Source organism: Mesoplodon bidens (assembly GCF_964165515.1).
Source record: "Mesoplodon bidens genome assembly, chromosome: 10".
In the NCBI taxonomy this organism is placed as follows: Eukaryota; Metazoa; Chordata; class Mammalia; order Artiodactyla; family Ziphiidae; genus Mesoplodon; species Mesoplodon bidens.
Window position 1 is genome coordinate 72,072,908 of NC_138172.1, and position 15,661 is coordinate 72,088,568.

Sequence of the window (15,661 nt, forward strand, 5' to 3'; positions counted from 1 at the left end):
GGTAGTAGCCTTACCTGACAACAGGATGGGCTCTGGCACCACGTCCCTTTCCTCTACTCCTTGGGCAAGTTCCACTGTGTTTTGGTTTCCTTTTCTATAAAATGAAGATAACAAAAACAGCATCTAAGTATAGGGCTGTTGTTGGGACTAAATGAGTTACCCACATACGAGTTAACACGTGTGCTTAGAACACATATAATGAGTTACCACGGGTGCTTGTGAGTTGAGTATCCGACTCACTGTAGGTGCTCAATACACGTTACCCATCAGTACTGTTCTTTCCAAGGCTCCCAATTTGCAGATAATAAAACCGAGTTCCAGATAGCGTACAGGACTTCCTAGAGATCACATGGCCAACTGACAGCAGAGAAGAGTTCCCTGCAGCCAGCCAGGAAGTGTGCTGACTCTGCACGTAATGGGTGTGGAAGGCCGATGACAAGCATTTAATTTGCTCTTAAGCCAAAACGGTTGTCAGTAAATTACACATTGATTATAAAAGGGCCTCCAATTAAGATTCACTAATTACATCACCAGCTCAATTGTCATGCAATTCATATACAATTACCCAAGAACAAATATTTAACTACTTTCCTCTTAATACATTAAACTAATATTATCCCTCAAGCTGTGGGATAGGAATATAGAAACATTTAATTGACACGGAGACATGAAATCAGAGAATTAGTGAGACAACGGCCATATTGTCCTGTCTGGTGGTGTGACATAGCCCCGGGATAATGAGAAGGAAGGGGATCAGAAGAGGGAAACCCCTCGGGTCTGTGTCTTCTGTTCCTATGATTGTAGAGATAGAAGTGGCTGGGGGATGCTAGAGAAACATGGAAAATCCCTGAAGGGAGCTGTCCACAATCCTCATGGGCTGAAGTTGTCGTTGGTTGAAGCTGCATGGCAACTTAACTTCCCCTTCTACTCCGTCTTGCTCTCTTCCTTCCCCAGAGTTGTCAATCCCAAAGGTACTCCCTAATGCTCAGCCTGAACACTAAATTGCCTTGTATAGTCTGTTCCAGAAAATTCCATATGTAACAGGAAGCCATTAGATTTTTCTGAGCAGACAAGTGGCGTGATCTGACTTACACATTAACAGTGTGTGATTAAAGGGAGGCAAGGGGTGAAGCAGAGACACCTGTTAGGATGTTTTTGTGGGAAGTTCGAGCAGACCATCTAGACTCAAAGGATGGAGGGAAAGTCACAGCCAGGGGCCCTGCAGGAGGAGGACTCTGACAGTCTGGGGTGGGAGAGAGGGGAAAGGGCTGGGGGTGGGAGCCTGTCTGAAGGGCAGGAGCAGTGTTCCTCAGGCACCCAGCAAACAGCTTCCCCATGGAGTTACCCCTGGGACCGCCCCTGTGTATCCTGGGGCCACTGAACCCTGGGGCTCCCAGCATCCACGGGGATGCTTGTGGGTTTGGTTTGCAGGGGGAGCTATGCAACTTACATCATATAGAGAGTTATTTCACAGGCTGATGAAATCACTGTAATAGATTAATAATCTGCAATATAAAACTTATTACTTCCTTAAACATGTCAGTTCAAGAAAAACTGAGTTTTGTTCATAATGTTTTAGAAGCACAGAGCACAAGGAATAAACTCTGGCCTTGAGGAGAGGTGAGGGTCTTGGATGTAAATCTTTTCTCCAAGTCTTCTGAAACATGGGATTCTGTTCACTACTGCCTCTGCCACTTGCAAGCTGTGTGACCTCAGTCAAGTTATTTAATCTCTCTGAACCTCTTTCTTCTTCTGTAAAATGGGAATGATTACTACACTAGATAGTCCACCCACTGGGTTGTGGGTAGTGAATGAGACACTAGCGTGACCATAGTTAATACGTTGTAAAATGTCAGAGAAACGTGACCTGGGTAGTGTGGCTCCGCGATTTTCTCCGGGATAAGTGCACCCAGGGAAAGAGGTAGGATTTGAGGTGACTAGATTCCTTCTACCAAGAAGACCCTCCAGGCCAGATGTGACTACTCTCACTGCTGAGCCCCAGAGCCCTCCTTACACATTTCTCTAGCAACGTTTTCCTCAAAGAAAATCTTTCCCTATGATTTTTTTTCAGACTGAAAGACAGGGAAGGGACTTTTCAGATACTGAGTGCCGATGATGGGCCAAGAACTGTGCTGGGTGTTTTAAATATATCACCTCAGACCATGAGTATTTCTTTGTCTTTTTTTTTTTTTTTTTTAAGGCTTTGCCTTGTGCCCTGTGGGATCTTAGTTCCAGGGATGGAACTTAGACCAGGGATGGAACCCATGCCTCCTGCATTGGGAGTGCAGAGTCTCAACCACTGGACCGTGAGGGAAGTCCCAGACCATGCATATTTCTGTTAGGAAATTTTGTGAAAGACTTTGGAAACTGTTCAGTGTTCTCTTGAGTGCAACCTGCCAGATTATCTGATTCTGTTGGGGCCTGTGCATTTCATTGTCTTTGAGCCATTTACAACTGTGCAAGTTCTAGAAAACTGATACTAATGAAATGATTCCTGTCCTTGGAAATGCAAATGAAGTGTGTTTGGTGGAGATGCAGCTCATTATTACCCAATGGTTATTGACCGGTTTTGCAGATATTTGTAAATTTATTTCAGTATTCCCGATTGCCCATATGTGTGTGTTCTTTGAATTCTCCCCTCAATTGGTTGTCATATCTTACTGGTTCCCTCATTAACTAATGAGTTAAATAAATTCTTTGATGTGTATTCATTTTATGTTCATATGAGTCATGATTTTCACTTAAAAATTATCTTTTAATACTGTATATCAGAAAATTGAGAAAAGCCTTGCCCAAGGTCACAGACGTGGAAATCTCAGAGCTGGCATCTGACCTTGGGTCTGTCTGGTTCTTTCCACTTTATGGAGTGGCCTCAATATGTCCTGTCCTCTTGATTCATATACGTGCCTCTTCTCTCCTGTTTTGTGTGAGTCCTGGAGGATTAAAGGGCCTGGGCCTCACACTCAGGAGTAATTACTTTTGGAGGAGATGAAGGGGCCGGGTCAGACTGGGTTCTGGGGACTACAGTTCATGCAAGAGACTGGTGGATGAGGGATGGACTCAAGTGGTAGGGTCAGACGCACCCTGGAGAAGGGCCTGGGTGTGACTATAGAAAGGGATGGGGTAGACAGGAGAAATGTCCCTCCCTCTTTTCTACAAAACATCTCCCACCACCTGCCATGTCCAGAATCCTCCTTATAACTAGGGTGTGGAGTGAGGATTAGGCAAGTCCCCATCTCCATTCTGAAGGACCTTGGATTTAGTCCCCAAAGTTTCCTATGAAATGCTCTGAGTGGAAAAAATGTCAGTAAACAAAGGATGTTGCAGCCATCAAGCCATCACATTACAGCTGCCCTGTGGTTGAGCCCTGAGGGAACTCAGGACAGAAACACGATGTCCATATACCTGAGACTAACACAACACTGTAAAGCAACTATACTCCAATATAAAATAAAATTTTTTTAAAACAGACAAAAATAATAAATCCATTAGTATCTAAAAAAAAGAAGAAGAAGAAGAACAAAAGAAACAGGATGCCTGCCATCAAGCCATCAGCCACTGCAGTGACCCCTGACAGTGCACCCTGAGAAGACTCAGGACAAGAAAACACAGGGTACTAGACCCAGATAGCTGACGTGCATGTCAAAGGAATGATTTCAATGAGCCCAAACTCTTGCATCTTCCCATATATAGAAAAGCACTGAATTCCTTAACTTGAGATGTCTGGTTTTCTTTAACAGTAATCTTTTGAAATTCTGACTACCTGGTCTTTGTTGCAAAAACTTCTATATATCCCGGCTCCCCCCTTACTTCTTCAGAGCAGTCCCTCAGAGCTATCCGGGAGGCTGTCTCCTGGGCTTGAAGTCCTCAGAATGTCCACTGAATAAAACATAATTCTCAACTTTTGGGTTGTGCCATTTTTTCAGTCGACAGGCAATCTCATAAGAGTCCTTCTCTGGGTCCCACAGCTGCATGCCTGGGTCAGCCCAGATGTTTGGGTGTGCCTCCTAACTTCTGGTTTCTCCCAAATCAGCTTCTCTCTCACTGATCCATATCACACAATGTACTACCAAATTAATCCTCCTGAAAGAACACTTCGAACATGGATGGCCCTCCTGGCAGGTGTCAGAAGCGTTCAGGAAGTATTTGCTGAGGAATGATGAAGGGCAGGTTTCTTCCTTCCCTCATTCTTTCTTTTTTTCTTTTTCTTTTTTCAATAGATTTATTTAATTTATTTATTTACTTATTTTTTGGCTGCACTGAGTCTTTGTTGCTGCATGCGGGCTTTCTCTAGTTGCAGTGAGTGGGTGCGAGGGCTTCTCATTGCGGTGGCTTTACTTGCTACGGAGCACAGGCTCTAGGCATGCAGGCTTCAGTAGTTGTGGCTCACAGGCTTAGTTACTCCGTGGCATGTGGGATCTTCCTGGACCAGGGCTCGAACCTGTGTCCCCTGCATTAGCAGGTGGATTCTTAACCACTGCGCCACCAGGGAAGCCCTCACTCTTTCCTTTTTTCATCCAACTAGTACTTGTATTAAATGCTTACCCCCCACTGGCGAACATTATAAAGCATCACCTGGGGGAATCCTACGAGTTATAAGAAAGGACGTTTCAGATTCAGAAGGAAAGACCTTCTCAGTAAGTTGTCATCTAATAATATCATAATCCCTACCCATTGCTGATTTATCAGTCCCCAAGCACCTCTCACCTTCTAAGTACCGAATTTGTCTTGTTTATTGCCTGTCTCCTCAGTAAGAAAGTAAGCCCCAGGAGGACAGGGATTTGGTTTTGCTCTCTTGGTTTTTTTTGTCTTGTTCACTGCCTGGCACATAATGAATAATCCATAAATATTTGTTGAATGAATAAATGTGTGTGTATTAGGGTCATCACATCAGCCAGTGAAGGACATTTAATCGCTTTCATTTTACAGACTAGTAAACCAGAGTTCAGGCACTGACTTGCCTAAGGGTGACCCAGCTAGAGAATGACAGAGCCTGGATTCTGATTCAGGACTCCTCCGTCACGGCACCTGTACACACCAGTCAGGCAAGAGGTGCCCAATAAAGGCACACAGCAGGTCAGGAGGTGAGGGTCGCTGAGAGCCACCCTGACCTGGGATGTGAAGGACATGAGAGTGGGAGGAGCAGGCAGGGGCTGTCCCTGAAGAAGGCTCTAGAGCCCAGAAGGGAGTGGACAAGCTTAGAACCGGAATCAGTGAAGCAGGTCAGGGCCCAGGCAAAGAGTATGTATGGGGAGAATGAACAAGATGGGGGATTAGGGGTTGATGTTTCATTCATTCATTCATTCAACGTGTACTGAATACTGTATTCTAGACACAATACCAGGCTCTGGGAATTAAAAAATTGATTGAGACACAGCACTTGCTCTCCAGGGACTTTCGGACTAAAGACGGAGCAGCACATATACAAGCAGAAGTTGTGGGAAACATTTGTAAGAGGTCGGCGGGGCACAAAAATAGGAGCACTGAATTCACGGGGAAGGAGGGACAGAGGTGGGCTGTGGAGCAGATATGGCATCACTGAAGAGCTTTGCCTTGAGCTGAATTTTGGGTGACTGGTTGGTATTTGCCAGAAGCTGGGGTGTGTGGAAGAGGACTCTAGGCAGAGGGAACGCATGAATAGCTGTAGAGGCATGAAACAGGCTGTTGAAGGCGCCAACCATTTATGGGGGTTGCTGCCCGGGGTTGGGGAAGATGGACACACAGGCAAGGCGGGAAAGCTGGAGGAGGCCAGGTCAGAGTCCTGTGTGCCAGGCTGGGGGACACAGACTTTATTCCATCCATCAGGGGTCGGCAAACTTTATAACAGACACTGGATGGTAAATACTGTATTTGAGGCTTTGAATTCTGCTGTCGTATTACAAAAGCAGCCACAGACAGTGTGTAAATAAATGGGCATGGCTGTGTTCTAGGCAAACTTTCTTTCTTTTTTTTTTTTTTTTTTTGCGATACGCAGGCCTCTCACTGTTGTGGCCTCTCCCATTGCGGAGCACAGGCTCTGGACGCACAGGCCCAGCGACCATGGCTCATGGGCCCAGCCGCTCTGCAGCACGTGGGATCCTCCCGGACCGGGGCACGAACCCGTGTCCCCTGCATCGGCAGGCAGACTCTCAACCACTGCACCACCAGGGAAGCCCTAGGCAAACTTTCTTCAACCGAAGCAGGCTGCAGGATGAGATTGCCTTCCCCTGTTACAGACAACGGGCAGCCACACGTAGTGTTTCAGTGAAGAGCATCGAAAGAAGATTTATGAGGCTAGAATGTGCCAGATAGATTGAAACAGGAGACTCGTGGGAAGCCAAGTGAAACAGCCCATCTGTGAATTTATAAGTCTGAGCAGGATGGCAGCAATAGGAAATGAAAAGAGCTGTAAAAGCCACTTAGTATGAGTGGAGGGACCTAATAGCTAAACTAATAAAAGAGATGCAGAGGTGGGAAGAGTTAAAAGTGGCTCCCAGATCTGAGCATGGGTAGGAGGGAAAAAAAGCAGTGGCTTCATGATTTAATTTTAGGCAGGGCTCTGCCACTCTATAACAGAGATGTAGATAAAGGTATTCATCAGGAATTGCAAAACAAATCAGAAAAATTGCTTCCACGTGACTGCAAAGGTAGAGATTCTTTTTAGAAGCAAACATTACCTGCAGGTGGAAGGGAATGGGGGTGGGGTGGGGAGGGGGGAGAGGCGACATCTTCCAAATAAGCTTTTTGCTAACTTGGAGGGAAATGGATACATCTGGAAAATTCAGACCTGTTTGCATAAGTGATGCGAGGCTGTTCAGGCCGTGTTTCACAAACCCCAGGTGTTACATAAGATGTGACTAAAATGTTTGGGACTTAGGGAGAGAAACTGTATAAACATGTGGTTTTATTACAGCTCATAAAAGATGATTGTGTGAAAGCCTCAGAAAAATTGAAACTCTGTATAGTATAAATGAATGGTTTTCCCTTCTTCTTTTATGGCTGTGCCTCGCTCAAGACTTGAAGATGTGATTAGAAATGGGTGTCTGGGGGCCGGGCCAAGGTACCAGGATTTAGCAAGTGGCCTCTGTCTGTCTCTCGTGTTCTGGTGACTCTGGTGTGTGGGTCAAATGAAGATGGTGGGGAGGAATGCATGGGTGTGTGTTCACGGGTGCTCCAGGCCAGGCGTGGGAAGCGAAATGAGTGACTGCAAGTAATCAGCCGGGGCCCAGGGAGGTGGCTGGTTCATGTAGCCGAGGCTCTGAGCCACAATCCAGGGGAGCTTGACCTCAATGTATCTCTTTGGCATTTTCCATTTTCTCAAGTAAAATGAAAAGTGAAATGGACCTGTTTCTTTTAGCAGCAGCATTTGGTTTTCATTGGCCCACCAGGGGACAGAACAACCGTGTCTTTGAAGAGCTGGCTGTGTGTGTAGCCCCGGGGCTGCTCTCTGGAGCACAGGCGGTGAGAACTTGAGTGCGTCCAGAATACCAAAAAATCGGACAGAAAGAAAGCAGGGAGGATGGGAGGGAATGACAGGCTGGGATGGGATGGGGGTGGTGACTGGGTGGTGGGAGAGAGGAGGATTATGATGGGCCACTTGGAAAGTTTTCCTCTTCTTAATGCAAGAGTCTTGCTACCACCAGGAGGAGGCTGGGTAGCACGGAAGGAGCCAAGGGTCAGGGGTTCAAGTCCTGGGTCTGCCACTTGCTAGAGGCCAGGCCTCAAGCTACTTACTTAATCTCTCAGAACCTCCTGTCCTCATCTGTAAAATGAGCCTGCAAAGATCTCCAGGCTTTTTAAAGACTTTGTAAACCACCAAGCCCTAGGCCTGCCCATTCAATTCAGACTAGCCTATATATGGTCATATACGATCATTGCCAAGTCTTGTTGCCAGCAAGAACCGGGGAGTTCTGACTTCACGTGTCAAGTTCAACCCTGGTTTTCGATGAGTGGTTTCGAAAGGGCTCAGAGGTACTTGGGGCCTGGTTGCTGAAACCTTCTTTACTGACGACTCTGTGCTGTGTTCTGGGGGTTCAGACAAAGCAAGTCACTCGTATTGCCTGCAGGCAGGGAGGTGGCGTGAGGGCCCCTGTCACTATAGTTCAAGGTAGACGCACAGTGCAAGGCAGGCTCCACCGGAGGCAGACGGTGGGGCTTGGGAGCTTCTGCTGCTTATGAGCCGTGTGGCTGAGAGCAGGTCGCATCACCTCTTGGAGCTGTGTCCTCTGTGTCCACAGGAGGATGCCAACAGTGTGTGAAGCCACCGGGAAGAGTAAATAACATATGGAAAAGCATGGAGCGAAGTGCTGATCTCGGTTTGACGGTTATGACGAGCAGGTTTGAGTCCATGAGTTAATTTTCCTTTCCACTCCTCATTTAGCTAATCCCCCCGCTGGAGCCCTCTGATGGGAGGAAAATTGCGCTGAGCTCCAGGAGAGCAGCCTTTGTGTCTTATCTCTACATACCAAGGTCTAGCACGGGGCCTGGCAGGTGAGCACAGTCTTGGCCTCGTGTTGCCACAGTCAGCATGCAAAAAAGAATGCATTTAATGGACCAGCCAGAGAGAGCTCCCTACATCCCAGGGACCGGAAACTAGGAAAGGATGGGGAGAAAGAAACCTGCCCTGATCTCTTCTTTTGTGTGTCCAGGACCACTCTCTGCCCCTCTGTACCCAGCTCTGGCCCTGGAGAGGCGGACCTGCAGGGACTACATCAGTGGGTGCCTTGCCCTCGGGCTTCTAATTGGGTTCAGCCAGTGGGAAGTACCAGCGGGAGATCAGAAAACAAGGCAGAAAGTGAGGTGAGATAGATATCACCGGGGATCCCTCCTGGCCAGGCCACTTTGGTTGCAGCTGCGGTCTGTGGAAGGCCCCAGCTCCTGCTGGCGGTCCTTTCCCTACAGCCACCATCTGGGGTTCTGGTAGTGACTGTGTCCCTTCATCCCGTCAGGCCCAGGGGAGGTAGCAACTCCCTGCCGTTGCCAGCACCAGGGTAAGCAGTGTCCTTTCACCCTGCCCAGAACTCTGTAAGTAGTCCCTTCGTTAAGAGCCCCTCCACTGACCTCATTGTAAATACCCTGGGACCTTGACTTTTACAACACTTGTAAGAGAAGTTAGGAAACAATGAAAAGCGATTTGATCCAGAGACAAAGGCGACTGAGGTCATAACAAAGAGTAGGAGCACACGGTACCCGGGGAGGAGAGGTTACTGTAAGGATGTTTCTGAGCGTGGGCAGAAGAGCCCCTGCCCCATCCAGGGTGGCGGGTCTGACGCAACATGAGGCCAAGACGCAAGGAGCACAGTCCCCAGTGAACCTGCTCCTTCAGGAGCCGGGGGGGCGGGAGAGAAGGCGCTGGTGTAGACAAGGGAGAGAAGAAGAGCTGGGCTTAGGAGGTGAGACTGTCTCCAAAGCCTGAATACAGTGGGTGAAGCCAGACTCGAGGGCCTGTCTCCTTCCATAGCTTCCCCACAGCCAAGTGCCCTGCCGGCCCCTCCTGCTGGAGGACAGTCTGTCCTCTGAAGGACAGATGACCCACATGGAGAGGGTACACACTAGGGAGATAATGGGGAAAGGTCCAAGGTCTTTGGAAGAAGACCTCAGTGTTCTAGGTGAGAGATGCAGGAAACAGACCAGACAGGACGGCAGGTCTTTCTTGGGCTGTTGGCCCACCAAGGGGTTTGTGGCCACCGTTCAAGGCACATGGCCCTAAGAATCGGGCTGCCTGGGACTGTAGGGAAGGCGGGGCTTAGGGAGAGGGTGGGACCCAGAACTCCACCTCTCTGTTTTCAGCTGAGTCAACAGAGGGGTTCGGTTTCCGTGGAGAAGCTTGGCTGCTTTACTGGAGACAAAATGTCTACTTAATTGTCTCCACACCAGCCATGTCTTTAGACCCCCTTGTCACCCCACACAGGGGACCCATACTTTCCTTTCATAAAACTGAGCATGCTTGTATGTGTTCAGAGTCTGTCTCCTCAGCTAGACTGTGTGCCCTCCTCAGGGGTCCTGACTGTCTGGCCTCAGGGCTGAATCCTCCACAGCCAGCATCCTGCCCTGACCTCAGGGTCCTCAGTCTGAAGGGAAACACAGCCCTGACCTCAGGGTCCTCAGTCTGAGGGGAGACACAGCCCTGCCTCAGGGACCCCCAGTCTGAAGGGAGACACAGCCTTTTCCCCCAGGGAGCCCCAGTCTGATAAGGTGCTCCTGCCCCCGGAGCACCCGGTCTGATGAGGGAGATGGGATTTGCACCCCTGGTTTCATAAAAGGAGCTGACCCTAGAGACGAAGTGCAAAAGTGCTGAGAAAGGGATTCACCAATGGCCCAGGTCTATGATGTGCACACTGCAGAGTCAAAGGCTGCAGGGAGCCACCTGGGGTCAACAGAGGGGCCAGTCCCTGCTCTCAGGGAGCCCTGCCAAAGTCTGGTACCTGTCAGCCTGAGCAGCTAGCAGATGTTCTGCTCACAGGCTGATCACACTGCATTGGTCAATTTGCAACATGGACTTTGGGGATATTGCCAACTGTGTCTAATCCTCTATTCTATTTGTCATGCTCAAGTTGTAAAAAAAAAACAAGCTGAGAGCTAAAGGTCGGGTGACCACAGTCCAGCTGGTCCTGGAGGGATGGGGGGAGTGGGAGAGGGATTGGCCCTTAATGTGACAGGGAAGAAAGGCACCAGCATGGTGAGGGTACAGGTCAGGGACTGCTGAAGCGGGCAGTCCCGTTTCTGCAGGCTGCTGGACATGCCTGAGGGCGGGAGCTCTTTGGTGGCCCTGTGAAGGGAGCTCTGGTCTATAAAAGGGCGTGAGGGAGGGTGGGGGGGAGATCTGCCATCTGGCGTTTGGAGTCCAAGGACCACATAAATCCATACCTGTATTCCCAATTTCAGGTATAAATACTGGGGTGGCCAAAAAGTTCGTTCGGGTTTTCCACACGATGTCATGAAAAACCTCAACGAACTTTTCGGCCACCCCAATATATCCATGCATTTTACGGAGCAGCACCTTCCTTTTGTCAGATAGGGCAAAGGCTGACACCAGGCTTGGGGGCAAGAACCTGACACAACCCTCCTGGTGCATGCAATGCCAAGCTGGTGGAAGGTGCTGGGGACCTGGGGAGAGCTCCTGTTGGGGAGAATGGAAAAGGGATGGGAGTGAATCTTGGAGAATGATTTCCTGAGCTCCCAGATTGGGCCCAGGAGGCGGTCTCTCCAGGAGTTGCAGGGACTGTGCCCCAGCCCCTGCTGCAATGTCAGGGTTGGTGGGGAGATCCCAGAAAGCGTGGAGGCTGAGGGCTCCATCACAGTTCTCTCACAAGTTCCTTAAGGTCAAGTGGTCTTAGAACCTGTTGACCACTGAGATGATTCAGTCCGTACCCTTCTCTGGGTGCAGATGGGGAAACAGGTCCAGACAGGCCCACTGGCTTCTCCAAGATCACTCAGCCCATTAGCGGCAAAACAGGAGAGAGGGCTCCCATGCTTCGTCTGGTCCCCCTTTCTGTCACAAATGTCATCTCCCTGGGCCTCCTAGGCCTCAGGGGCAGGGGGTCCCATGCAGCAAGCCCCGAGGTAGTGGTTCGCAGGCAGGAGCTTCATCAGGGCCGCTGGGGGAGGGGACAGGGTGGAAGCAGGAGTGGGAGAAGTCAGGCTGTCGTGCAGCCTTCGTGGGAGCCTCAGTCAACCCCATGGGGGGATGAAGTTGGGGCTGCTCTGGGAGGGTGTGACCTCAGAAGCTCTCTACAGCTACGGCAAACCCTCAAGAGGCTGGCGGGTGGGAAAACAGGCTTCCTTCCTGACGGGGACCCAGGGGGCTCATCATAGAACCACCACCTTGGTAAAGAGGGAAGCGTACCACCTGCCTCGTATAACCCCCACAGGTGCTGTGAGCCTTAAATCCAGTATCATACACACATGCACTCTGCAATAGAGAGTAGACGTGTGAGTGAGGAGGTCTATAGCTGGCCTGCCGTGGGCAGCTCTGGTTCGGGTGTCAACAAAACAGGAAGACGTGAGAGAAGCTACGTCTGCTGTGCACGTCTAAGGGGACCTCGGGAGGGAGGCAGGTGGCCTGCAGGCCTCATGTTTCTCCCGGGTACCACTGTGTGTCCCCCGGTAGAACACCTCTCGGCATTCGAGTCTCTAAGCCAGCAGGGCCCTGCACCCTGCGAAAGGAAGAAGCCATTTGGGGGCGGGGTCCCTGGGCCTGCTAGTGAGGGCGCCCACCTCCTCCCTTCCCTTCCTTGGTTTCCCAGACCCAGGTAGTCTGGCAGTGGGAGAAGCAGTGCCATAGACTTTGTGGTGAGGTTCTACAACATATGCATAATAAACCACCGCCCACTTGATCCGTGAGTGGAGATGGAAAGGCACTGAGCTTTGGACATGCCTTTAATCTGCTGCCAGCCGTGGCCCTGGGCAACTTCAGTTTCCATGCGGGAAAAATGAGAATAATAATAGAGAAGATGAAATGACCTGACATATAAAATGCATATTATACTGTGCTAGGTCTGTGGAACATTCTAGATCCCTTCCTTCCATCTTTGCTCCTGTCTTTTGGGGAGATCACAGGGACAACCACACAGAGAATAGGACTGGGGGAGCCATCTCCCCTTCTTCTAAGGCTTCCTTCTTTTTTTTTTTTTATTAATCTTGGCCACACAGATTGTGAGATCTTAGTTCCCAGACCAGGGATCAAACCCGGGCCCTCGGCAGTGAGAGTGCAGAGTCCTAACCACCGGACCACCAGGAAATTCCCTTCTAATGCTTCTTAAGGAGAGAGGAAACAGCTCCCCCCAAACCTGTCACCCTCCCATCGTGTCAGATCCTTTGAAGACAAAGCCTGCGGATTCAGCACTTTCTTCCTCCCAAAGTTCCTAGCCCGTCACTAGGCACTTTACAGTGGTGGAAAACCCATCCACAGGAGAGGAAAGGGTGCTTCAGGACTGTCCATGCCTTTGGGGAAGGCTCTGAGGTAGCAGCTGGGCTGTGTGAAATGAATGATTCACTCGAGAGGAAATACGATTTTTCTCTGGTCTGTGGAGCTCGTCAAGTTAGGGCTGGCTGAGTGAAACCTTGACAGATTAAATAAACGGAGAGGAGCTTCGAGATTGAATCTGTGTGTTCTTCCTCAAGAACCCGGGTCCCCTCCTGGAACTCCCAGCCCAACCCTATTCCCCAGCTCCTAGAATGTTCACCCTCTGTCAAAGGCTCTGCAGTTGGGGAGGACCCAGGTTCAGCAGAGACCACTAAAGCCGGATGCTATTTCTTCTGATAGATTCCCAAACTGCCAGCAGCCCCTGTGACACAGTCATTAAGCAGGATGGAAAACGTGGACCTTATTAAGGACTGGTTCAGGGTGGCTCACAGCCAGACAGGAAATTCCAACTAAACACTGATGGGGAAAACCTATTACTTTGTTGCCTGGGGCGGTGGGGGAGTGCCCATTTCAGACCACACGGGGCACAGGTAGGGAGAGGGTGGGCGTGTGGGAAGCTACTCATTGATTTCCCTCTCTCAACAGAGGGATGGGGGCCTGGTCCCAGCTGACTGACAACCCAGCTCCCACCTCACCTCCCGGGGTGCGATTCTTAGCCTGCGCTGTGAAGGCATGGAGGACATGGCAGATGTGTATTTAGGTACAGAGAGAGAGCTGAGCAAGTCCAGCTATGAAGGGGACCCTGGGGTAGGATGGCCAAGGAGAGGAGACACACAGCCATCTCAAATGCACATGAGAAGAACAGCCCAATATTTTAAAGAGAAAAAGTTAAATTAGACCAAGTTGAAACGAAACAAAAACACTAACGCAGACAAAAGCCTAATATTCCAACATTAGGAGCAAGGGTGTGGGTGTGTGTGCAGGATGGGGGAGGATGACGCTCATATCTGGTGATGGAAACTCTAACAGCAGTCTGAGCCCCACAGAATCTAAGCAATATTTTAGTGTCAAGGTCCTTTGAGATGACATTGAAGTACCGGCTGGGATACTGCTTCCTTATCAACCCTCACAGGGTCGTTTTTCCCCACCTGGAAATTCTCTACCTCCTAGTTAGTCTCGTTAGAAAACAGCAGTTTGTTTTTATGCCATGTAAATGTCTTGTTTGCTTGAGAACTGTTTTTTCCTGGTTCCCTCCCTAGACTGCAAGCTCCTGAGAGCAGGGATCAGGCCTTAACTAGCTCCTTCTCCTTACACTGCTTCCAGGCAGAGTCCACAAAGAGAAGCGACCACAGAACATGAAATGTACCACGCATGTAATACTCTAGGAGGCCTGTAGAGGGCGAGATGCTGGTGTCCCTCTATCTGCCAGAGGTTGCAGGTGTTTGTCAAATCAGGAGAATTGAATTGTCTACTGAACGGAGAATTGGCTCCAGTTCAGGAGAATTGCTCAATGCCAAAGGGAGCCTCCACTGGGAGGTTGACCTGGAAGGATGACTAAGAGGAAGGGCCTTGGCCAGAGGAGGCAGTGTCCCCATCCCCTCCCCAGACCTCAGCTGATGTCCAACTGCACAGGAGACACAAAAGGCTGACCTCCTGGCCTCAAGGTGGGACCAACTCTGTGGTGCAATTTAAGCTCCAGAGCTCCTGCTGGGATAAGGCTGGTATGAGTCACTACCTGAGAATAGCGCCTTACTTAGCTTTTTATCTCCTGTCCTCTTCCACTTCCCCCATTCCTCTCCTCCTGAGAGCACTGCCCCAGTAAGTCACGAACAAGAATCCCCATCTCAGGCTCTGCTGCTCAGGAACTGACTCATGTGCGTGGGTACCCTGTAAAAAGCTGACCCAATGGGGAGCCCTCAGATAAGGATTTGAGTGCAAGTGGCTTATTGGAAAGGGATCCCAAGAAGATTCACGAGGAGTGGGGCAGCGAGGCAGGGAAGGGAGAAAGCCAGGAAGGAGCTCATGGATGAGGGACTCACCCCTGTGGGCAACTGGCACTCAATCCTGCTGGGGACCCTCAGAGACACCATGAGGAATACGCCTAAGAATTGTCCACTTGGAGGGGCAAGAAGTTTGGTATTTATCCATCAACTCCTGTGCATTCTAGGTTGAGGGTCACTCCTGAGACAGTAAGTCCTAACACTTCCAACCTGCCTGCTCCAGCAATGGGGGAAACACTCTAGGGCAGAGAGATGCAGGAAGCCATGGGTGGCCATGCCAAGAGTTACAGGTGACTTAGTGGGTAGGCCAAGAGGATATGCTGGGCGCCACCAACAGCACATGAAAACCAAAACTAAACCACAAAAAAACAGGTTACGTGGCCACCTGGATATTTCCAGGCACATCGCAGTTAACACGGCCCCAAAGTGAACTCACAATTTCCTCCCCATCACCCAACCCCCAAAGCTATTTCTTCTCCTGCTTCATCACCTTTTGCAGAACCATCCAACCAGCTGACCCAAGCCATTGGTCTAACCTGCTAACAGATCTCTCATTCCCCCAGATCACGAGGCACCCTGAGTCCTTCATCCAACACTCTTATCTTTGTGCCTGGGGAGGCCCACCATCTTCCATGTCTGCTTGGCTATGGCTTGTCATCCTCCAGAGCCTCCCTGCTGTTTATTGTAGTTTGTTTTGTTTCCAGGAAGGCACCCCCCCCGCCCCGCCTTTCTTGACAAGACAGATATTTGCTGATCACATAACCTGGCCTGGTAGCTCTTCACCAGGCCCTTCACTGAGAAGAAGGAGAGTGACAAA

The 15,661-nt window shown here is 49.9% G+C and overlaps 1 long non-coding RNA gene across 1 annotated transcript in view; it reads right to left on the minus strand.

The window, feature by feature from the left end:
- The window catches only part of LOC308624101, a 296,768-nt gene that overhangs the window by 157,301 nt on the left and 123,806 nt on the right, over positions 1–15,661 (minus strand). The window contains exon 2 of the long non-coding RNA XR_014016924.1: positions 15–94. This is a non-coding gene — a long non-coding RNA (uncharacterized lncRNA). The remainder of the gene's footprint in view (positions 1–14; positions 95–15,661) is intronic.